This window comes from Pinus tabuliformis, chromosome Q (assembly GCF_031772625.1).
Source record: "Pinus tabuliformis cultivar Carrire ecotype Pingquan chromosome Q, CPIR1, whole genome shotgun sequence".
In the NCBI taxonomy this organism is placed as follows: Eukaryota; Viridiplantae; Streptophyta; class Pinopsida; order Pinales; family Pinaceae; genus Pinus; species Pinus tabuliformis.
Genome location: NC_142296.1, coordinates 120,464,046 through 120,488,684, shown reverse-complemented (window position 1 = coordinate 120,488,684; position 24,639 = coordinate 120,464,046).

The window sequence follows — 24,639 nt, the reverse complement described above, 5'->3', positions numbered from 1 at the left end:
AAAGCTACATGGAAACTCGAAGATTATTGTAAGTGATAGAGATCCCATTTTCACTGGAAATTTTTGGACATAATTATTTTCTTGTCTTGGTACTCAGTTAGCTCATAACTCATCTTATCATCCTCAATCTGATGGGCAAACTGAGATAGTAAACAAATGTTTGGAAGGATATCTTCGTTGCTTTGTATCCGGTAAACAGACACAATGGGTCAAATGGTTGCCTCTGGTTGAATGGTGGTATAACACTTCCTTCCATATAGCAACAAAAATGACCCCATTTATGGCACTTTATGGGTATCAACCACCATCCATCACATCATATTTATGAGAAAATTCTAAGGTTCAGGCAATGGAACATCACATCGAACATCAACAACAAGTCCTCCAACTCTTAAAGGATAACCCTGTGTTGGCACAAAATAGAATGAAACAACAGGTAGATCAACATCGCAGTGAAAGAAGTTTTGATGTAGGTGATTGAGTATTCCTACGGCTACAACCATATAAGCAAATGTCCCTAAAGAAAGCTAAGAAGGATAATAAATTATCACCAAAGTATTATGGTCCGTACAAGGTGTTGCAAAAGATTGGTACTATGGCATACAAATTGGAGCTTCCTGCAGCTTCTCGATTGCACCTAGTTTTCCATGTTTCATGTTTAAAGAAGGTTATAGGCGACAAGCTCCCAGTTCAAACAATATTGCCAAAACTTGACGAGGAAGGAAAAATTATATTGGAACCTGAAGCAGTCATAGAAACAAGAACTCGACAGCTACGAAATCGATCAATTTCAGAGTATCTTATCAAATGGAAGAACTTATCCACTGAAGATTCCACATGGGAGGATGATAATTTTATGCAGAAGTATCCAGAACTACTCAAGCGTTGAGGACAACACTTTTTTGAAGTAGAGGGGCATGTTGGGTCCCTATAATACTAGTGATTACCCCATTACTATTGTAGTGATACCCCTTATTTATATTGTTGTGCCCATATTACCCCCATATTGTTATTTCTGTGCCCCATAGAATCCCTCTATTGTTATTTTTGTGGCTTTATATTATTATTGTTAGGTCGGTTGGATTATATTGTGACTCCTTAGACTCCTATATATAGAAAGGAGGTTTTGTCATTTGAATCATCCAAGAATTGTTCATTTATGTAATGTAAAGGAGGTTTCCCCCTCAAAGAGGCTGAATTCTAAGGCGTTGATCTATCTTTTCTATCTTTTCTTGAGCTGGTTTCATAACATTGTTACACTATTTCTATTAGAGATGAATATTGTAGGAAAAACCACAGGTTCTCATAAACGTGGAATAGAAAATCCATTCGTAACTTGACCGAGTCAAATTTACTTGAACTGCCCTAACAACCCCCCTCCCCCAATAAACTTGACTCAATGAGATTAACTCGGTCTTAATCATTCATCAACTATTTCAACTAAGATCTCACATTTCCCCCTCAACCTAGGATACTAGTACACCTGCCACCATGGTACCTATCAAGTAGTCCATTTCACAACTTGATGAATCAATGTGCTACTATGCCACATGTATGTATATTCAAAGTACTAATGCCTTGCAACAATCTATGCTCCTGCGCAACATATATTCTTGAACAATCGGTCTTACAATTTCCCAGGGAAGTGCACCTACCTTATACCAATACCCTTAGGGTGTTCACACACAACTGCAGTTCTTATCACATGCTGGCTCCATTACTATCCTCATACACCATTGGCTCCATATTCATTTTCTCATCCATACAACCATTCTCTTGTTATCTAGCTGTCTTGATACATATATTGACCTGACCTTTCTCATTACTTGCATTCTTACATAATTATCAATCACTTTCATCATGGGCTCATCCACCAAGAATTGTACTCACTATTCATCTCATTATCTCCACTTGAGCTTCATCTCTCAAATTTGTCCACTACCATCTTGATGCTCTCCTTGGCCCAACACATAATTATTCACTTTTGTAGCTCTAGTATCACACAAGCTACAACCTTCATAGATTTCATAACCCTGCTATGTAGTTATATACATTCAAGGACTTGATTTATTTCTACTAAGTCAACCTTGCTATTTTCAACACACAACAACTTTGACCGCAACCCTAATACTAGTTGTTAGGATCATGAAACACTGAGAAGTGGTGGTGTCTAAATACACCATTATTGGGATCCCATTGGTCACCAAGACTAATTTACCTGGAATATTTATACCTTTAAATAAGCTACATTAGAGATGAATTCCATGGGAAAAACCATGGTTTATCATAAACCTGGAGCCAAAAAATTGTCGATAACTTGACTAAGTCTAATTTACCCAAACCACCCTAATAGAAAAAACCCTTTTCTTATTATTGTTTATCTTATTTATACATGGTCTAAGTTACAATAACTAACTTCATATTATAAGGAAGATAACCACTTGATGGACTAGGTGATTTGTCCTTTTTTTGGGTTACATCGTCTTGTGTACTCCCCCTCATTTCGAAGATGGTACCTAGAGTAAACTCTAGAATCTCCGAGGCACAAGATTTATTAACAACAAGGCTTGAATTCATTACAATAATATACTCGTTAAGAGCTCAACATTTCATTTGCAATAATCAAACTTGTGCAGGGAGGATAACAAACATTTCTCCTAACTCCATGAGCTAAACCCAATTGATTGTGAGTTGTCCTTATCCAAACCTTCGATAGAAGTTCCCATTATTAAAATAAGATTTTACGTAGTTTTGTAGAAAATCAAACAATTGCTCAGAACACCTTTTTTAACCTTTTTGTGTATTTCTCTATTTTTGGAAAAGATAGTTAAATGTGAGTCACATCCATAGCTTGTTTATCTAGGGTCATCATGTATATATGAAATACTTTGAATATTAGTTATTCTTTGCTGGAACATTTTCTTATTAGATTTTGCTGGGAGAAAATCCTTTGGTGACTCGAAGGATGGAAGTTGAAATTTTTCTATAACATCTCCAACAAAATCCTTACTTTTTAAACATGTTATTCGCCCTTGGTTCAAAAAAACGAGGAAAGATTTCCACATGAAGGGATTTGATTCCTTGTTTTAAGAAATGGGTAGGAATTTGTATTATTAAAAAATGTTGTTACTAGGCTAAGACCTTTACATATTCCAATCTTCGTTGGAGGTTTGAAATTGAGTACGAAGGCTCAAGCTAAACCATCCAACAAGTGCCCCGTGACACAAAAATTTTAGACCCTTTCCAACTAAATATTCTCCAAAAAACTCCTAATATCTAAATGCATTTATATTCCATTATTCACTACTATTGTTTTGACTTGGATTGACTTCTTGTTTTCCTTGGGGAAAGCCTTTTCTTTTCTTTCCAACTTAGGTCTAGCCCGCATTTTCTTCTATTTCCGGCATATCATTCTTCAGCATGTGAAAATTGGACTCTTGCTCATCTGCCTGATCTGCCCAAGAAGATGCTTTTCTTGCAAGAATCCTTGTGTATTCAGAAGGGGATATGCTTTCCATGAGGCTTTGTTGCTTTTCTACTTTTGCTGGATCTAGAGGATCCTCATTAAAATTCGTTAGTTCTTACTTCATTTATCATGCCGCTGAAGCAGTTTCTTTAGCCGAATCTACTTCCTTCTTTTCTTCTAGTTCTTTATTATCTTAAAGCACAACCTCTTCAAATAGCGTATAATGAATGCCCTGATCTTCTTTCCACCATTTGGGCCTTTTTTCTTTCCTTTTTGGTCTTTTTTTGTTTGTTTTGAATACACTTGTGGCAATTTTTAATTACGTGCTCATTTCATAGCATGCTCTACACTAGAAAGAAATATTATCATGGTTGATCTTTTAGACGTAAACATAGTTTGGAGCCATCAAAATAATATTTGCATGAAAACCCTTGTCGAAGTCCATCTCCACATATATTCGGGCATAAGTAGTCTTCAAGAATTTTTATATTTCATGACAATGACGATAAAACAATTCCAATTCATTCCCAATAAAGGAAAGAAATGGAAGGTTCCAAAATTGCAAGGGAAGGTTCAAAAGCCTTACCCAAACTGGAGCTATAGAAATTGATGCCATTACCAGATCAAAAATGGGAGTCTAGGGCTAGATGAAGAGACCGATATTGCCCCAAAACCATATGCCAACTTCGCAAATTGTCTTATTGTCCTATATATTATTAAAAACCCCAATGAAAAAACCCTAAGCTCGAGGGTAAATATTTAATTTATCCATCAAAAGGGGCTTCTAGAATTCAGAGGTCCCTTTGTGCATATCAGTTATTCATGGCTAAAACCCATTGAACCTACAAATAAAACCTTGCTCTGAGATATTTTTTTTTGCAACTGATATCTTCCTTGTCCATAGGAACATTGAGGGAAGGAATTTCTTGAACCACTAGAAGACCAGAACCAAATTTCACCATGGAATTATACAAAACCGAACAAGATCCTGCTAAACTTGTAGGCATACTTGCAAAAGTGATATGGATTTATGAAGGAATGAAATGAAATACAAATATAAATGGAAACACAATGATAGAACTAAAAATAAATTTAATTCATCAATGACAAAGTACTAAAAATTGTTTACATGCATCATGAATATAAACTAGCTCAAGCGATGGTAGTTTATCTCTCAGAAGAGATGTGGTTGATACATGCCTTCTGAACTATGTTACAATGAGGCTCAATGGAATTTTTATCACTGAGAAACAATGGGCAACCTTAAACATCCAAAAACCTAACCCTAGGAAATGAAGTGCCAAAAAGTTGTGGGCCTCTTTGGGGTTAGTTGCAATTTCAACTTCCCGAGGTTCTAACATTGGCATACAATCTCCGTTTGACTATCATAATACCTCATTTCAAAGATCTACAAGAGGAGGCCAAAAATAACTAAGTTATTTGGTCTTGCATTTGTTCTGTCTCTCTGCCAAAATATTGTGGGCCCCTTTGGGGTTATTTGGAATCTAAACTTCTTGAGTTTGTAACATTGGCATACGATCTCCATTTGACTATCATAATACCTTATTTTAAAGATCTACAAGACTAGGCCAAAAATAGGTATATTATTTAGGCTTTTAACTATTCGGTCTCTCTGTTTTCCCCCAAAAAATGTCTTTTAGACCCTCAAAAAGGCTCAAGAAGTTTAAGACCTGAAAAAAAAAAAATGTCCAAAATAGTAAGTTTTGCTACAATTAAGGAAACTAAAAAGAAACAATTGTGGGAGTGCAAGGGGAATAGGCAAGTGTCCACCAATATCCACCTAAATTAGTCCTGCCTCCTTAGGAAGCAATGGTCCCTATTGTGTTGAATACCTCCATGAGATGGGCAAACTTTTGTTGAACTTGGTCTGTGGTGAGCCACTTGACTTGGTGAAAGAGTTGTCTAGATTTGAAAACTTGATACAATTGGATCTTCTTTTAGCGAGTGTTCTTGATTTGCATGTCCATGATCTAATCAATTGTGGCTTGTTCCATGCAACTTCAATTTAGCTCTATCGGCGTGAGCTATTTTGCAATGTCTGATGTGTCCAATAATGGTGGAAAGTATGGCTAAAGTCATTCCACATTGAACACTGGGTACAGACCAAGGAATGGGAGAATGTTTACCTCAAAAGAATTATCTCACATAGTTTAGTGATGGTGTAAGGACCATATCAAAGTGCTATGAGCTTTTGATGGGCTCCAGTAAGGTGTTATTTCTGTATATGCAACTAAACATTGTCACCCACCTGAAACTTGTATGGCACCCAATGTTGATCATGTCACTGCTTGTACTTGGCATTGGCCTTCTCCAAGATGTCATGAACCTATTGGAAGATGTTATGGATGTGTTTAATAAACTCAGTTGCTTTATCAGCCTCATATTGTGCAAGTGTGGATTATGTTTGTGTAATCGCATGAGGCACAACGACATCAATTAGATGCAATGGTTGAAATCCAATACCCACTTGAAAGGGACTGCGACTATGGAGAGCTCTGTTATCTATGTGTTACACATAGGGAAGGATCTCATCCCAGGTTCGTGGATGCTTGGAGTTATACATGCAAAGTATGTGCACTATCATGTTGTTGACAACCTCTGTCTGGCCATTACTTTGGGGATGGAATGCAGTCGACTTGGTGAGTTTGGTGTCCAATAGTGTCCAGAGGCTCGACCAAAATGTGCTCAGGAACCTACTATCTCGATCTAATATAATGGTATGTGGGATCCAAAAACTTGCCCACACTTGTTCGAAGAAGAGTTTGGCAGTGTCCTCTACTATGATACTCTTCTTGCAGGCTGTTAATATAGCCATCTTAGTAAGTCTATCAACAACCACAAATACATAGTCATTACCATCCTTGGTAGAAGGGAGCTCAGATAGATAGTACATGGAGATGAATTCCCAGGGTTAGTTTGGAATAGGCAGAGGAGTGTACAAGCCTTGCTTCTTGATGGTCGACTTGGCGATGGCACAAGTAGTGAAGGATCTGGTATATTTTCCAACATCATGTTGGAGTTTTGTCCAATAAAAGTACTTCTGAAGTATGACCTTAATTCTCTCCACACCAAAGTGTCCCGTGAATCGACTGTAGTGCGCATCCCAAATCAGCTTGCCACACTCGTTTGAAGGAACATAAAGGTGGCCCATGTAGCATAATAATGCATTCTAGAGGTGGAAATTGGGAACTTGCTTGCTATTAACTAGCATCTGGTATGTGGTGGTGAACTCTAGATCATTTTTGTACAACTACGACCCTCCAAAGGTCTCGTGGCCATAAGAGTTGAGAACAATATCCAATGTTGCAACTAGGGGCCAAATGAGGTAACTACAACAAGATTGGTGTTGTCCTTTTTGTATTTAATGTTCAAGTGGAATTGGTGCAAATATGTAGACATTTTTTTATGGCGATTTTTCTGCAACTTCCCTTGTGTCTGTATAAACAGAAGAGGTTGGTGATCAGTGTGGATGACCATCTCCTTCCCCAAACGTAATGTTTCCATTGTCGACAGACCTACATGATAGAATAAATCTCTTTATCATAGGTGGGGTACTTCTGAATTGTATCGGAAAGTGTCTCACTATGACAGGACACTAGATGCTCGTATTGGGTGAGGAATGCACCAATAGCACAGTTGGAAGCATCTGTCCTAATTTCAAATGGCTGCTGCAAGTATGGCAATGTGAGTATAGCTGAAAACAAGAGGCAGTACTTCAGCTCAAAGAACGACTTCTATTGGGACTCTAACCAAGAAAACTTTTCTTTCATTTGCCCTTGGTAATTTGACTCAAAGGCCAAGTGATATGGGAGAATCCCAACATGAACCTCTGATAAAAATTTGCAAGAACCAGAAAGCTACGAAGAGTCGTTAGAGTGGTCAAATCTAGCCAATCCTGAATGAATTGGATCTTAGCCAGATCCACATGCACACCTCGCTCATCTATGATGTAACCCATATATTGGACCTGATTCATGCCAAAGGTGCATTTCTCCAAGTTAGCACAAAGTTTGTGTTGCCACAGGATTTGAAGGACCTATCGAATGTCTTGCAGGTGCTCTTCCCAACTCTTGTTGAAGATGAGGATGTAATCTAAATAAACAACCACAAACGAGTTGGTGAAGGGATGCAAGATGTCATTCACTAGCCTCATAAAAGTAGTAGGGCCATTTTTCAACCCGAAGGCCATGACCAACCATTCAAAAAGGCCTCCCGTAGATTTGAAGGCGGTCTTCTATAAATTTGTGGGCTCTACTGGAACATGGTGATAACAATACTTCAGATCGATCGTGCTGAAATAATTGGCCCCCATAAGCTAGTCCATAAGGTCATCAATCTGCGGGATTGGATACCTGTTCCTGATATTGATTTTGTTTAGTTATTGATAATCAATGCAGAGACTCTAAGTCCCATCCTTCTTTTTTACAAGTACAATTAGGCTCCCAGGGTGAGGAACTTGGTCAGATGTTCCCTTTTTGCAGCAACTCCTGGATCTACCTCTTGATCTCTTCATTTTCCATAATGGAGCAGCGTTATATCGACCCATTAGATAGGGGTGCTCTGGGAATTAGATCGATCAAATGCTTGAAAGTGAAAGGGTACCCCTCTGGGTGAGGATAAGATGTCCCTGTATTCTTCCATGACCTTATCCACATGCTTTTGTTGCGTGCAGGAACCCTTCTCGATGGCCATGGATGTGGCCATGATCTTCCCCTTAATTTGAGATCGAATAAGAAAGATAATAAATTTCCTAGTTTGGGAGATGATCTTACTGCATTGCTTAGTAGAGATCAAAGAGATGGTGGTAGGCGGAGCTACCTCTGGTATCCTAAATAACTTATTGCCCAAAGTAATAATAACAGTGCGAGGCCTAGACTCATACACAACATGACACTTTGACAAGTATGGTTGGCCTAATAATACATCACAAACTTCAAGAGGAGCAACATCACACAATACCTTATCCATGAAGGTCTTGCTATTATAGGGAAGGCGACATTGCTGGCTGATGCGGAGATCTCGTCCTTGGTGAAGCCACCCGTTGTTGTACAACTATAGGTGTGGTGTGGTCGGAAGGCCCTACCGCTTCACGACCTCTGCTAAAATGAGGTTCTTTTGGCTCCTATTGTCCACAATGAATTGCAACGGAGAACCCTTCACCCACATCTGTGAGTGGAAGAGATGCTCTCTTTCTTCTATACCTCTGGGCTTAATCTTATAGATCTTGGTGGTGGCAACAGTAGCACTGGGCTCCACATCAATAATCTGCTTCCCTTTGTCATTCCCCTTGTTTGGTTTTGACTAAGAGTTGAAACATGCATGTGACTCTGAAGCCTTCAATTCGACCACCAGTGACTGCTTGGCTCGACACTCACTTGTGTTGTGAGTGGGGCTCTTTTGGGCTCACACCACTTTCATGTGTCCTTCTTTATCTTTGGGGTGTTGTTTCTTTCTTACGACTTCGACGGTTGTCGAGGGTCACCCTTCCTTAGATTTGTCCTTTTTTATGCAGTTTGGGGTCACTCTTACCCTACTTCAAATTCGCAAATTGTGATTCTTGTGTTCAATCTTGGCAGCATATCAGTGTGCTACACTAAGCGAGGAGATGTCCAAGAACTCCATTTCTTCATGAATTTATTTGTGAAAACAACCATGGTACTTGAGCACTAGATGTCACTCAGAGTCTTTGATACCCAACTTTGTGCACAGAGTATGAAAAACATTTGTGAGCTCATGCACATCTTGGTCCCTTTGTTGCCATAGTGTGGTCCACTATATGTACTTGTCCTCATAGCTCCCCATGGGGTAATATTGTTCATTGACAACATCTTGGAAAGAGTTCCAAGAGGGGGCAGTTGTAAACATAGAGGGTTCCTCGACCCTTTTCTCATATTTTGTTTCCCACCAATCCTTGACATGCAGGGAAACCTTGAGCAATGCAAAAGTAATCTTTTCCCTATTGGAGAAACTATGGACCGAAAAATAACCTTGCAACAGATTCAACTATTTATCTATATCATCTGCATCTATTTGACCTTCGAATATCAAATTTCACTTGTACTTTAAAGGGGGCGCACCTCTGAAGTGACTGTTGGATGAAGATGCATTGCCGATGGGCATTTTGCTGAAGAATCTAGGCAAAGTTGACCAACATCGCATTCCTTTGTCGCTCGAGGGCTTCTTCAAGCAATATTTTAAAGGGGCATCTTGCTCCATCATCTTTCTTTTCTTCCGCCATGGGAGGCTATTGGGGTCGGCAAGGCCAGTCTTGCAAAGGTTCAACCAGTTCAAGCCTTAACTCCTTATACCTCGGCCTCGTTGGGGACATGCAAAGAAAAACAGAGAAAGAGAAGACCACTCTGATACCATTGATCAAGATTTATGAAGGAACAAAATGAAATACATATATAAATGGAAACACAAAGATACAATGAAAAAATAACTTCAATTCATTAATAACAAAGTACTGAAAATTGTTTACATGCAAGATGGAAATAAACTAGCTGAGGAAATGGTGGCTTATCTCTGAGAAGAGATGTGGCAGCTGCATGGTTTCTAAACTATGTTACAATGAGGCTCGTTGGCCTTTTTATCATTGAGAATAATGGGAAACTCTAAACATCCAAAAACCTAACCCTAGGAGATTAAGCACCAAAAGGTTATGAGATTAAGCAAACAAGACCTGCTGTAGTTGCTGATCCCGATGTCCTATTGCGCTTTCCTTCTCTTCTTTTTCCTTCTTGCTCCAAAACTCTAAGTATGCCACACTCCTCCAAGAGTGCTTGAAGAAAACTCTAAGCGTCAAAGAGTATGAGAGAGAGAAAATAGAGAGAGAGCTCCAAAACTAAACTGTCAAAAGGTTACCAATTGATCCCCCAAAACCTTTTTATTAATGAGGCCTCTCATTTTCCTCCTCACATGCAACCTGTGACCTTTCACCTCCCTTTCCTCCTAATTTCCATTATTTTCATAAATAAAATGCCAATGAATGACACTTTGCCTTTCCAAAGCCTTAGCCACTGCCTTTGCCAATTTCCTTAGCCATTAATTAATCACAAGTGATCCCCCATCACTATGGGTTTTTCCCAACATTCAACTTGGAATACATGTTCCATAACCAAGGTCTTATTTTACCTTTATTAGTTTTTACATGGATTTTTAACCAAGGTTGTTACAAAATATCTGGTATGTACTAAATTTTATTCTGAAAATATTTATGCACTTATGCTCGGTCCTCTTTAAAAATCAATCTAATTATTATTATGTATAAGCACAATGTAAATTTAAAATATAAAGAGGTTTACAAACACTCAAAAAAGAGGTATGGTAAATAAATAAAAATATAAATAAACCAAGTATGGTAAATAAATAAAGCTTATATACTTACTCAAGAGGTATGGTAAATAAATAAAAATATAAATAAACTAGAGGTATGGTAAATAAATAAAACCTCTTTTTATATTTACTCCATAAACCTTTTTATATTTACAAAAACTAAAAAAAGAGGGTTTATTTAGGTGAAGGTATGGGACAAATTATTATTAATACCATGAGCCAAATATCATATTTATAAAAGAGATATGGTAAATATAAATATAAAATAGGTCTAAATAGGTCTGGTAAAATAAGAATATATCAAATAGGATTAGAAATCAACATCTAATTATATACCAAGATTATGGGCCTAATACCATGGTAAATAAAAGAGGTATGGTAAATAAATAAAAATATAAATAAACTAGAGACATGGTAAATAAATAAAACCTATTTTTATATTTACTCCATAAATCTCTTTATATTTACGAACACTAAAGTAATAGGTTTTATTAGGTGAATACCATGGGCCAATTTTTTTTTTTTTTTTTTCTACTATGTAAGATTAATCTATTATTTACAAAAAGAGCATATTGTTACATCATTTGAGTCCAGATAATCATCGTGCGTGAGAGAAAGGCCGAACGAGCATGTCTAGTCCAAAACTGTAAGATGGGAAAAGATATCCCGCGCAAGGGAATCAGAGAGAAACATTTGGAACTTGACTATAGATTCGACACATGAACATACCACTGAAACATGAACATACCACTGAAACATGACAGTAGATCTGACACATGAACATATACATATAATCTGACAGACAGAGCCAAAACTGAACCTTTTCCAAATGAACGCAAAACTGAAGGGGATTTGAGACATGGAATTATTCATCAGGGGACTCTTCAACAATCCTGCACCCACCTTCGTCAATATCCGGCCCTTCTGTCTGAGCTTGATCAGTTGAAATGGTATTGACAGTGCTGGCAGGCTGTGATATCCCGTAGTGCTTTGCAGTAGAAGGCCCAGGGGAGTGAGGCAGAGTGGTACTGGGCTTGCCCTCATCTTGGGTGTCTTCCAAGAAAAGAACAGAGACATGAGCAGTAATTCGGGGACGACTGAGAGCGCAATTGAAAGTGAAAGTAGCAGAGTTGAAAGACGGTGAGCCGGTAGAGCCTGGAGAGCTTGGATTAAGAAATTGACCAGGTCTCATAATGTTTTCAGTTCCCAGAGGATCTGGAGCCTGCCCCTTGGAACCCAGCCCAACTGAAGGCCGTGAAGGGTTGCCCCGACCAGAGCCCCTACGGCTTAACAAACGCTGGCGGGGTCTCGTCATGACTAGCCAGGAATTGCGAACAGCAAGGTAAAAATAATCAACCGCAGGCGGAAATCCACAAGTTACGTTGAGAATGTTACCTGCAGTTGAAAGATGTTTGGGCGCAACAGAAGGATAAACAGTGGGAATACCACTACCATCCAAGAAATTTCCGCTATCGGCCTGATTAATAACCTGTGAACCCGGGTATCCTCTACTACCAGCCGGAATAGTTCTGCAAACACCACCGCGGAAGCCTCCTTCAGCTGCGAAAGAGTCCCTCTCCCCAGGCTCATTCCAAAAACGGCAGACAGAGCAAGACCCACCCAAGACCCCTGCAGAACCAAAACCCTGAATGATCCTGAACATCATGAGGCATAGTAGCATTTTGCTACAGCCAAAACTCTTAAATAAACGGGCACCTCTCCCTCGATCCTCACCCGCCATTACTATGGCTATCAGGGTGGTTGCAGGCAGATGATCCTCAGCGCATGTGGAGCTTGACGGCCGATTAATGCCAAGACCGTTCATCCAGGCTTCCTTAACGTTTACCTCGCGCAATGTCTTGTCCTCCCACCTGGTGTTCTGTCCGGCGCGCATGCTGGACAGGTGCCCTTTATATCGCGCCATCCTCCATCCCATCGTGTTAATAACTATGTAGAGCACCCGCATCCGGGGATGGGCCAAATTATTATTAATACCATGCAAAAAAACATTATTAACCCTAATATTAAAATTAAAAGATTAATATTAATATTATTATTAAATGTTACATCTAAGACTTTGGTGATCCATATTGTAAATAGTAATGTACCTTTGTTGTGAGGATGAACCACATTAGTTGGTTTGAAACGTCCACCAAAGCCTAATGAAGAAAAAAGAAAGAAAAAAATTATTTTAACGTCCACGACGCTAAAGATAGCCTATGGGACAAATTGCTTCTTCATCTGCTTGATGTATTCGACCCTTTTTCTATGAAGCTTCAAAATAAATGCTCCCAGCTTCTCGACAAACCCCTCGCTAAATATATTATCCCAAGAGCTAGCTGCCAGTATATTTGCATAATTCTCCCTGTTGTCTTTGAAGGCCTCACATTCTAAAATAAAAAAAAAATTATGTTTCCACTTTTCTGGAAGAAAAAAAAATGTATACTCTTTCCTCCCACACTTCTTTTGGCCTTTTCCAGCGCCCTGTTTCACAACGGAGTTGATGAGAATTAGTCCTTAACTGAGCAATAAGAATTTTGGCTCTCCAAGAGATATTGGCTTCTATGTATGCTTTTGGTTGATGACTATGAGTGGGATTAAACACTTCAATATAGTATTTTTTCTTTCTCCCTAGCTCCTTATCCCAAGTACGCTTGTGGAACTTTCCCATAACAAAAGCTTTTATCTCTTTGTTGTTTATGGGACACGCGTTGAAGCAAATATCCCATTTACTAAACCATTTGTTATTTTGCTGCATCCAAATATTTTTTCTCTTGCACAATTTGTCATTAAAGACAACTTTAGGCCATCTACCCTCTTCCATTTGCTCAAATTTTTTTAAATACCTTATGACTCGCACCATAACAATTGCTTCAATAGGAGCAGTCCCTGTTTCACTTAACAATATAGCATAAGGCACTGCACTTTTAATCTTGAATTTGTTTGTAATCAAACGCTTCTGAATGTTCTCAATTTGTCTCCACTGCATGTCGGATGTACTGCTGGCCCATAGTTCACAACCATAGAGAATCACTAGAAGCCTAAAAAGAGTTTGAGTGGTTTTTCAGTTCCATAACTCTGCCTCTCTATACCTATTTTGAAAAGCATAAAATTCTTTCCAACCCCCCAAAGTTCTTTTCTTTCTACAACCATTTCAGCTTATATTTTTGTTGAAGTCAATTCGAGATATTGTAATCCGCAACTTCTTCCAGAATGTTGCATTCAAAGTAGAACTTATGTTGGTTATGTTTTATTTTCTTAGAAAAAACCACTACTTTCGTTTTGCTCATATTGACGTGCATTCTCACACTTCTACAAAAATGCTCAAGGGATAGTAATATTATTATTATTATTAAATCTAATATTCATATTAATTATAATATTAATATTATTAAATTTAATAACTTTTGATTAATACAATTTTAAATTTGTTATATTATAATATATATTAATATATCATGTTATATTAACTCTGGATATATATGGAAGGGAAGAACAGAGACATAGAGTGATAGAGGTGGAGAGATAGGGAGAGTGACAAGAGCGATGGAGATCAATTGAAGGAGAGTGGAGAGGAGGAATGAAGAGAGAGAGGGAGAGGAGTGAGAGAGGTAGAGAAGGGTAAGAGAGGGAGAGGGTGACATAAAGACGGGGAGGAGAAAGAGAATGAGAGAGGGAGGGAGATATTTAGAAGATTGGAGAGTAATAATTCAACCTATTAACATTGGAGAGCAAGCAAGGTACCATGTTTATTACAACAGATCGAGCTAAAGATTTAAATGGTTTACGATTTCAACTGCCATTTTCATATAATCGATATGAAAAGATGAGAAAACTAACAAGAGTGACAATAATAATAATATAAGAAAATAATTTGAGATTTATCACAGTGAATACTATTTGTAATTGACTACATTCTTATTATTCACATTTTCTATCATTCAACACTATTACATTGTCACTTTGCATTCAAAATTATTTATTTATTTATTTTATTTATTATTATTATTTTTTAACAATATTTATCATCTCAATATTTAAAATGATTATATTAATATTAGATGTATTTACACATTATTGATAAAATTAGTCATATGTTCTATATATTTTTCTTGGCCACATGCGATTGAAACTAACCTAGATCCATCTTAAATCTGGATCTATCAAACACCAAGAGGGATCAAATCTCTCGAGGTGCAAACCTTTCCTCAAGTTTTGCACTTAAAAAAGAGGTTTGCACCTCGAGAGGTTTGATCCCTCTCGACACTTGATAGATGCAGAGTTAAAATGGATTTAGGCTGATTATATAATTAAAATACACCATTAACCATTAATTAAATCATAACTTGCCTAATTAGGCCTGATAGGCCTTTCTTTTGAATCAGTACATCTCTAGTTTTCGTCTACACTTCCCATGTTTGTCTCACATCTGTGCACAAAATTTTAAGCAACCTTCTGCTTTCCACTTGACATGTGTGCACACCGCTGGAGTTCCAGGAGAGTCCATTTGAATTCATCATGGAGTTTATGGTTTGATAATGCACTTGACTCCTGCTGTGACGCAAAGCGTTTTAAATCTTAGCGCCGCAGAAGTGAAGTGCGGGACCTCTCCTTCTCCTCAACAATATCCCCCACATTCTGCAGATTATCAGAGGCTGCGACTCTAGAATTTGGAAAAGCAACCGTAGATTAAACTTTTTGCCTTTCGAAATTTCAGAGTTTCTTGAACCACCCTAGTTTTCTGTCCCCTTCGGGTTTTCTTACCTGTCGATCTTCACGATGGGCGCTAGTTAGGGTTTTGAGCTTCTTGGCCTCTTGTTGCATGTTTACCCCGGCTGGCCGGTTGCTTGGGTAAATGTGGGAGGAAGGTGTTACAGAGTGTATCAAAGCATGGTTCACCCCTTAGACTAGATGGGCTATGTGTTGGTCATGTATGCATGTCAGTTGCGTTTGTGCCTCTCACACTTGCATTTCATGTGCTTGTTGCATTTGCATGATGTTGTTCATGGTTGTAGTTATGTCTTCATGTGAAATTTGAGGTGTGCATGTGGAATGCATCGATGTGAGTGTATGACTGGTTACATGTCAATTTATGTCGCTTACATGTATCGTTGCAGTATGCTTGGTTACATTCTTGCATGTTTGGTTACATTCTTGTATGCTTGGTTGCATGTATCATTCTTGTAGGTTTGATTTCAAATATTGTTCATTCATGCTTGATCATATGTGTTTATGCATATGTGTGAATGGTTATGCATCACTTATGCATGTTCATGTTTGCATGTGGTCAAGTGTATAGTGACGTAATGATGGTGGTTGTCATACCTAAGGTCGTGGTGTGTGTTGTTGTTGAGGTCATGCATTGATGACTGGACCTCGACTAGAATGGTAGTTGCATGGTCATATGCCTATGTTTTATGTTTCCATATGTTGTCATGATTATGTTATACATGTATCACGTTGATTTTTCAATCTTGCAGACAATGTATCCTCCTCGAGCTATACTAAGGTACGTTGGTTTATTGTGATTTGGTTTCACTGACATGATATACCTTGCAGGAAGAAATATCAAACAGCTAGCAAGATGTTTGACTACAAAGACTCTCCTTATGAATCAGGAGAGCAGTATGGTGTTGGGAACTCTTCCAACTTGGCAGTGACACTGAGAAGTTTAAAGGAAGAAATAAGGGTTTGTAAGGAATATAATGACATAATCATATAAGCACATGAAAATTTAGTAGACGTAATTGCAATTATACTTCAGATCTTGTCAGAATTGCAGTGACAGGGACCGCTTCGAATAAGTCATGAGCAAGAGGATAGAACCAATGGGGCATATGGTAGTAGATCGCATAGTGGCCACCGATCAGATAGAGATAACACAATCATAGATGTTAGATTGTTAGACACTCCAAATAGGAGAAGGGATAGGCATAGGTATGATTCTAGTTCTGATTCAGATAAGCACAATGATCGTCATCGGTAAGATCCTTACAGGAGGAGTGATAAGGTGAATTTTCTAGATGATTTTAAGAAAGCAAAGCCACCTACTTTTGATGGAGAGGTAAAGAAGTCACAAGATGCAGAGGCATGGTTGCTAGGCATGAAGAAGTTCTTCAGATGGCATGACTATTCAGAGAACATGAAAGCTAGAGTGGCTACATTCAGTCTCGAAGGAAAATCATACATTTGGTGAGAAGACATGAAGAATGTTAGAGGTATAAATGAGGAAGATTTGACTTGGAGTGAGTTTAAGCGGCTATTCAGAAGAAGTATTTGTCGGAAATATACTTTGATGACAAGGTGAAAGAATTCTATGAGCTAAATATGGGATCCATGACAGAGTACACTAGAAGATTTTTGGACTTGCTGAGGTATGTGCCTTACCTCAAGGACGAGAAGGCTAAGATTTAGAGATTCATTAGTGGATTACCGGTTACATTCAAACATAGGAATGAGTTTGACAAGCCTAGATCATTGGAGGAGGCCATCTGAAAACTGAAGCATTGCTATAAACAATCGACACACAGGATTGATACTAAGCCAGACTGGAAAGGTAATGCAAAAAACAAAGGAAAATGGGACAAGAAGCGAGTATGACCACAGGATACAAGTAACAAGGAGAATGTTGCACCACCTAATAAGTTCAATACATCAGATAAAGGACAAGGATTATGGTAAGGAGAACAAAACAAGGAGACCGGAGAGTGTTGGACTTGTGGAAAAGATCATCGCAGGAGAGACTATTCGTAGAATTAGGGTGGTAGACCTCAGATATACAGTGCACATGAGGTGCATACCATTGGGGATGTTGGTCAGAGTGTTCCACGTATCTATGCAGCAGTGGACAACAGGCAGGCAGAGCATCAGGCATCTATCATTAAGATGGACGATAAGCTTTGTGATCAAGTTATTTCTATTTTGATTGACACTGGATCTAATTATAGCTATGTTAGTCCTAATTTGGTGGATAAGTGTGGTTTGAGTAAGGAATTACATGAAAAGTCTTAGTTAGTGCAATTGGCTACAGGTACGAAGAAACGAGTTCATCATTGGGTAAGAGCTTGTGCATTTGACTTGAATGGTATGCTCACCATAACACATTTGAATGTTTTACCATTGGGTTCATAAAATATGTTGTTGGGCATGGACTGGTTGTATCTTCATAGAACCAAGGTAGACTATTCTGACAAAGCCATTGGGTTTGTTGATGACAGTGGAGAACCAAGAGTCTTATATGTTAAGAAGAAAGTTATATTAGTTAGGATGGTGACAACTATGCAAGCAAAGTGTAGCTGCAGGAGAGGGTGTAAGTTATTCCTAGTGCACATTTCTAGCGATAAGGGTAAGGAAGTTGAGGATATGGATGTGTTGAGCAGGTAACCAGTTCTACAACAGTTTAGGGATGTGTTTCCTGAGGGCATTTCAGAGTTTCCACCTCATAGGGAGGTAGAATTTTCTATAGAGTTAGTGCCAGGGGCAACTCTAGCATCAAAAGCACCTTACAGAGGGAGCACACCTAAGTTGGTTGATTTAAAATTGTAGCTGAAGGAAATGTTGGACAAGGGATACATTAGGCCAAGTTACCACCTTGGGACACACCGATATTGTTTGTGAAGAAGAAAGATGGTACTCTCAGATTATGCATTGACTACAGGCAGTTGAACAAAGTGACTATCAAGAATGGATACCCTTTGCCGAGGATTGATGACTTGTTTGATCAACTAATCTGAGATCCGGATACCATCAGGTATGCATCAAAGAAGAGGACATTTACAAGACCGCATTTAGGACCAGGTATGGCCATTATGAATTTGTTGTTGTTCCATTTGGCTTAACTAATGATCCAACTACATTAATGTGCTTGATGAATAGTGTGTTGTGTCCATATTTGGATAAGTTTCTTATTGTGTTCATTGATGATATACTGGTATATTATAAAAATGAGGAAGAACATGTCAAGCATTTAGTAGCAGTGTTAAGGTTGTTGAACGAGCTCGACTATAGTGTTGAGGTTGTTGAGGGAACATTAGTTGTATGTTAAGCTCAACAAGTGTAGTTTTTTTCAGACTAAAGTACACGACTTGGGACATGTTGTCTCCAAGGAAGGCATTGCAGTAGATCCATAAAAGATAAGGGCCATCATGGAGTGGGCAGCTTCTAAGAGTGTGGATGAGGTGAGATCTTTCATGGGTCTAGCAGGATATTATAGGAGGTTCATCAGGAACTTCTCGTAGATTGTTGATCCCATTACATCATTGCAAAGGAAAGGTAAGAAGTTCGAATTGACATAGGACTGCGAGGTTAGCTTTGAGCAACTTAAGCAGTTGTTGACACATGCACCAGTGTTACAGATTGCAGATCCAGAGAAAGTGTTTGTGGTATGCACAGATTCTTACAAGAGAGGGCTTGGTGGAGTCCTTATGCAAGATGGACAAGTAGTACGCTATGAGTCCCAGAAACTAAATGAGCACGAGCATAACTACCTGACACATGATTTGGAGGTAGCAACGATCATACATGCATCGAGTATGTGGAGACACCATCTTCTTGACAGGAGATTTGTACTTTTGAGTGATCACATTGGGTTGAAGTATTTGTTTGACCAGTCGAATATGAACGCCAGGCAGGCTAGATGGTTGGCCGCGATCAGCTAGTTTGATTTTGAGATCACGTCCATTAAAGGTAAAGAGAACAGGGTGGAAGATGCTCTCAGTAGATGGGTACATGTATATCATTTGGCAGTCATGAGATCCTGTGGGACAAAATTATAGGATAAGATCTTGCAGATAGGTCAACAAGATGTTAGGTATATGGAGATTTTGCACATGTTACAGCAGGGTACTAGTACAGGTATAGGTGCAGGTGCACAGGGTATGGATTATTGTCTTACAATGGGTGAATTGGTTAGGTTCCGAGATAGGATATATGCACCAGATAGCAACGAGCTCAAGAAGGTGATCTTGAGGGAGTTTCATGTGAAACCTTATTCAGGTCACCCAGGTTATCAGAAGACACTAACAGTGGTGAAAAAAATCTATTATTGGCCGAATTTGAAGAGGGGATGTAGTAGAGTTTGTGGTGAGGTGTTTCAATTGTCAGTGAGTGAAAGCAAAATGTAAACATCCAGGTGGATTGCTACAACCGATCACGATTCCAACGTGGAAATGAGAGGTTATTTCCATGGATTTCATCATAGGGTTGCCTAAGACAGTGAAGTAGCATGATTCCATCATGGCCATTGTGGACATGTTAACAAATTATGGTTGCACACTTCATTCTAGTAAAGTCTACATTCTCAACTAGGAATGTGGCACAAGTATTCATCAGAGATGTAGTTAGATTACACAATGTTCCAAATAAGATTGTGTCAGACAGGGATACAAAGCTCACTTCCAAGTTTTGGAAGGAGATATTTGTAGGTTTGGGCATAGGGTTGGCCTTCAACACAACTTATCATTTGTAGACCGGTGGACAAACAGAGAGGGTCAACAAGATATTGGATGACATGTTGAGGATGTATGTGATGCATCAACAACGGAAGTGGGAAGAGTATCTCCCTTTGGGAGAGTTCGTGTACAACAATGATTATCAGGAGTCATTAAGGATGAGTCCTTTTGAGGCTTTGTATGGGCGAAGTTGTAACACTCCCATCAGTTGGAGTGATCTGGTTAATAGGGTGTTGATTGGACTAGATATGTTGGTAGACATGGAACATGATATGTAGGTGATCAAGAAGAATCTCAAGGCAACACATGATAAGCAGAAAATATATGCAGATTGAAATAGGTTGTTCAAGGAGTTCCAAATTGTGGAACATGTGTACTTGCACATCAAATCGAAGAAGAGTTCCTTGCGGATTGGATCATGTGCTAAGGCGGCACTACGATTTTGTGGACCCTTCAACATTATTGAGAGGATTGGGCCAGTAACATATCAACTTTCACTAGCTTCGACAGTCAAAGTCCACGATGTTTTCCATGTATCATTGCTTAAGAAGTATGTCAAGGATGTTGATCATGTGATTGAATCGTCTATATTGTAGGTGGAACCAGATAGAGAATTCCAGTCGAAGCCTCAGTGTGTATTGCAGGAAAAGGTGCTCATGCTCCAAAATTGAGCAATCGAGCAAGTTAAAGTATAGTGGAAGCACTTTGGGCCCGATGAAGCTACATGGGAGATGTCGGATAAGATGCGGACTATGTATCCTTCCTTATTTGCCGATTGAGGCAAAGAAGCTTCGATATGGTGGTTTGGTATATGCTTTATGGTGGTTGATATATGCTTATGATGGTTTGGTATATGATATATGATGTTTTGATAAATGCTTAGATGTGGTGTTTAGTATATGTTTTGTTATATGCTTTAATATATTATTTGATATATGTTTTTGGTATATATTTTTGGTAATGTTGCTATATGTACACATGTATATGGATGTAAATACCACCATGAGCTATGTTATAAAGCTCCATTATGCGGTATGGGTTTCATGTTATTATGATTGTGTTGTCATGTTACTATGCTATCATGATGTTATGATGTCATGTGGATTGGCAGTCACCAGGATGATCATTGCAAATATCATAATGAGTTGTGTTATAAAGCTCCACTATGTGGTATGTTGTCATGATGTTTTGTCTTGAGCAAGTCTTTCTTTGTAGATACTGCAATGACCTGTGTTATAAAGCTCCATGAGTAGTATGTCTTATTTCAGCATGTTGTTGAGGTACATGTGTGATTGAACGCCGAGGACAACGTCCCACAAGGGGGAGGGTTTTGTAACAACCCTGGTGAAAATTCCATGGAATAAAAGTAAATAAAAGCAAAATAATAACCACATATGATGGGACACTTATTCCAAGCTGAAAGTTAGGTAAAATCCTATTGATGGGATCACTTGTGATTGTTTATGGCTAAGGAAATTGGCAAAGGCAATGGCTAAGGTTTTGGAAATGCAAAATGACATTTTTGGCACAATTATTTATGAAAATAATGGAAATTAGGAGAAAAGGGAGGTGAAACCTCATAGGTTGCACGTGAGGAGGAAAATGAAGGAAAATAATGGAAAATGAAGAAAATAAAGGTTGCATTCATAAAAAGGCTTTTGAGGATAACTTGGCAAACTTTTGCAAACCTTTTGTTAGTTCAGTGTTGGATCTCTCTCATTATTCTCTCTCTCTTTCTCATACTCTTGGAGACTTAGAGTTTTCCTTGGAGCACTTTTGGTGGGTGTGGCATACTTGGATTCTTGGAGCAAGAAGACAAAGGAAGCACAGGAAAATGCAAGAGGGCATTGGGATCAATAACTACATCAGATTTGCTTGCAGGGGTCGAGTTGCATTTATGTTTCCTTCACTAGTTTTGGCATGCATGGCATGTGCATGTGGATTTTTGGTTGTGATATGCCATTGGCATGGAGGATGGTCGGGATTGATAGTGGATTGCCTAGCCTTGCCATTTCCTAGATAACCATGGTGATTGTGGGTTTACTTTCATTATTTGTTTGGGTTGGTTCTTATGTTTCCTTAGCTTGGGTTGAGTTATTAGTCCTGGAAGCCCTGGTTGGACAAACACTCTAGAATCCCTGTAACAGATTGGGTTGAGTTACTAGTCCTAGAAGCCCTTAATAAGTTATGGGTTGAGATACTAGTCTTGGAAGCCTTGGTTGGACAAATGCTCTGGAAGCCCTGGAAGGCTTAGATAGAGACAAATATAATGATGGTTTTGTGATGTCTGACCTTGAGGTGGAATTAATATTTGATGGGTCAAGGTGGATGGCCTCTGGAAGCCCTAAATGAGTTTTGATTGATGTGTTTAATGAGATACCACATTCATGCTTGGAATATGGCACAGGGGGTGAATGACTGAAGAGAGATTTGCCTTAGCCATTCTACGGTCGGGTGGAACGTGGAAGTCCCATCTTGGGTTTGGATTTTGCATCATTAATGAAAGGTTGTTTCTCCTTTTATTTCTATGAGAATTTTGATGGATTGTATGTGGTCTATATGGTTGTACTTTCATGAGTATTTATGTCCCTGTTATGCTGGTTATGTATGTGTTTTATGACAACAACGATGTATGGTTTTCCTCGTGTTTTTACTTGTAATTGAATGATCAATGTATCTATGACCTAATGGATGGAATGGTAGTTGATGTGTTGGGCATCAATGGTTCTTAGCAATTCTCAACTAAGTATGAGACCCCTATGCTCATAACTGTTAACTACACCTGTAGATTACACATTTGCAAGATGTTTGACGAAATGCCTATCAGGTCTAGTAGGGGTCAAGTCAAGGTCTTAAACAAGTATTTGATTTAATATTATCATTTCCATGTTATTTTACTAATTTTAAGAGATGGTTCAATTATGGGCAGTGACCTGCGCTCTGGACCTAAAAAAGTGGTTCAAATCTTGGAGTCGCTGGCATAGGACTGACAATTTTGGTCTCTGGTCACTGAAAGGCAATCCTGTGAGAGTGACTTTGGGTTGTGGGTCACATTCATGCCTATAGCATGGGAGTGACTGAGCCTTAAATTGTTTAAAAGCTCAGCGGGACCCCAAGGCAAGTTGTCTAAAGTATTGGATTGGTTCTTGAGGGTCCTGTAGTTGATGATCACTGTTTGTATGGTGTGTTTTTGCCAGTTCCACTTCCTTAATGTGACTTAGGAGGTCAAATCATATCATAGTGGCCTCTCGTCGCATGTTCACCTCGGCAGGCCGATTGCTTGTGTAGATGTGGGAGGGGGGTGTTACATCAAACATGTCAAAAGATGCAATATATGAGTTTAAACAACAGATCCGAGCATAAGGGTCTCATCATTATCTGAGAATCTCTAAGAAGCATTAATGCCTCGTCACAATAACTGCATTACTATCTATTAAGCCATTTATTCATGGTATATTTTGTGATTAACCAAAACATGATTAGAGCCATAAATTTCCACTGTCATAAAACTCATTCATAACCAACATATAACCAACATAAATATCAAGGGTATAGCAACCATATAAACCACATATAAACAAGTATATTTACCCATAAAATACGAAGGAGAAAGAGAGCTCTTATTGACGATTAGGTTGACCAAGTATGGGACTTCCATGAACCACCCAATCGTAGACTAGGCTAAACCAAATCTTTCTTTCATCCAGGGCTTCTAGAGGCTAAACCACCTCCACCCTCAAGCAGTGATTCCACCTCATGGTTGGACATCACTAATCATCACCATATTGGTCTCTACCCAAGCTGTCCAGGGCTCTAGAGCGTTTGTTCCAACCGAAGTTTCTAGGACTAGTAATTGAACCCACAGTCGGTGTCGGGCTTCCAGAGCATTTGTCTAGCCAGGGCTCCTAGGACTAGTAAATAAACCCACCAAGGGCTTCCAGAGCGTTTGTCTAACCAAGACTTCCAGGACTAGTAACTCAACCCAAGTTGTTACATGGATTCCAGAGGTTTGTCCAACTAAGGCTTCCATTAACTAGTAAGTCAACTCACAACCAAAGACACAAGAAAATCAATCAAAAAATAAAAGTAAAACCCATAACATCATGGTTATCTAGGAAATGGAAAGGCCAGGAAAATCCACTGCCAATCCACACAATCCTGAATGCCAATGACAAGTCAGAACCAATAAACCACATGCATATGCCATGCATGCCAAAACTAGTGAGGAAAACATACATGCAATTTCGTACCTGCAAACAAGACCTGCTGTAGTTGCTGATCCCGATGTCCTATTGCGCTTTCCTTCTCTTCTTTTTCCTTCTTGCTCCAAAACTCTAAGTATGCCACACTCCTCCAAGAGTGCTTGAA